Source organism: Penaeus monodon, chromosome 34 (assembly GCF_015228065.2).
Source record: "Penaeus monodon isolate SGIC_2016 chromosome 34, NSTDA_Pmon_1, whole genome shotgun sequence".
Taxonomy (NCBI): domain Eukaryota; kingdom Metazoa; phylum Arthropoda; class Malacostraca; order Decapoda; family Penaeidae; genus Penaeus; species Penaeus monodon.
The window spans coordinates 30,422,488-30,424,185 of NC_051419.1; the positions used below are offsets into that span (position 1 = coordinate 30,422,488).

General features: G+C 33.3%; 1 protein-coding gene across 1 annotated transcript in view; it reads left to right on the forward strand.

Annotated features, from left to right (window-relative positions):
* LOC119594704 (F-box only protein 28-like) overlaps positions 1–1,698 on the forward strand; it is a 9,716-nt gene that overhangs the window by 756 nt on the left and 7,262 nt on the right. The window lies entirely within an intron of this gene.

Consider the following 1,698-nt stretch of genomic DNA (forward strand, 5'->3'; position numbering starts at 1 on the left):
AAAAGAATCTTTTTTTTTTCCCCCTAGGTTGTCCTGACGAATTCGCTGTTAGATCATGGGTTGGCAAATAGGCTAAAGCTGTTGTCATTAGCTAAGCTTCTGGAAGTTTTAGAAGCTTTGAATAGTTAGGTACTTTACAGAATAGATTTATTATTGTTGGATATTTTATGGGGTGACACTCAGGTTTGGGTAGAATTAGCTAATTTTCTTTTATTTTTAGTTGGTTTTCTGTCTCATTCTGGGCCTATTTTTGGTGTGTGAGGCAAACATTAGTTAAATTTGCGGTTCTAATAAAATTCATATTTTCCTATTGTAGTTTAATTTTGTTGCAATTCTTACATCATTGCTGTGAAGAATAAATAATATGAAATTAATTTTTTATTGTATTCATAATGATCCACTGATTTTAAAGCATGTGACTTTCATACTTAATTTAGGTTTTGCCCATTATTGCTAGTGCTGTCAAGCAGAGAATACATCATTTTCACATTTAATTTCAGAAGAGTTCAGTTGACCATTTTATAGTAATGTCTATTTCAGTGTCTTTCTATTTTTCCCGCGCTGTATCCTCAGTGTGGTCATGTGTTAGCAATGCTGTGTTAGGACGATAAATTTTTTATCTTTTTACTGCCATTTTCCTCTAGTTAATAGCCCTCCCTGATTTATTTTATTTGTCTTATTTATTTGTTTATCTTTTTTTCTTCTTCTTTTTATAAAATGATATTACAGATTAACATGGGTGTTGCCAGGATGAAAAAATGTTTTAATTGAATAGCTTTTACCACTATTTAAAAAAAAAGTTTTCAAGAAAGCTATCAGAGTTTTTGTTTTTCCTGCCTGTCAGACATTCCTTCATATCAAAAGAGAGCTTTTACTTTTCTATGAAAATATGACATTCAATTTGTAAGTTAATAGCTATCCTGTCCCCTCCCCCCTGCCCCCCAAAAAAGAAAAAAAAAGTCTGTAACGATGAAGTATTCAAAACTAGCACAACTCACTTCTCATTCCCCATATTCATACCAGCTAAAACATTTGATGGTCCTTAAAAATCCCCTGAATATCAACATTAGTGACAGTTTATATGCTATTATGCCATAGCAAAGAATCTTTAGTGCCTCATCATGTCATGAGTCTTTGCCCCAATTGCTGGAATGAGATCTTTCATGTGTTACTGAAAGCCAGACAGTTGCCTAGGCATGGATTTGTGGATGCTGTTAGATGCCTATGCTTGCCTTACTCTACTAAAAAAAATTACATATCATAAAATAAATAAATAAATAAAATAAAAATGTCTTTTTAAATGGAATCAAGAACTTTGTGTATGTATAAGATTAGTACATGGTGATGGGGGCTGCAGTCACCCAAGGATATTTTTTTGGCGTAGAAAAGTAACCTAGTGTGACTGGTTAGTGTTTACTATCACATTGAATTAGCAACAAAAAATTGTAGAGGCTTCTGAAATTTAGTATTTTTAAGTTTAGTTACCAACAGTACGCTTTTCTATGTTCACTGACCTTGTGACCACAACTGATAACACTCCATAAGTTTCGTGTAACTAGGCAGTCATACACTCACCACTGATGAGTCAGCTAGTCATGTTTCTGGATTTGTTACTACTGATCTAATTTCAAGCAAATAGTCAATCATCTGTAGACTAAGATGTCTCCGTATATATTTGGTCTACTGCAGCCAGTTCTC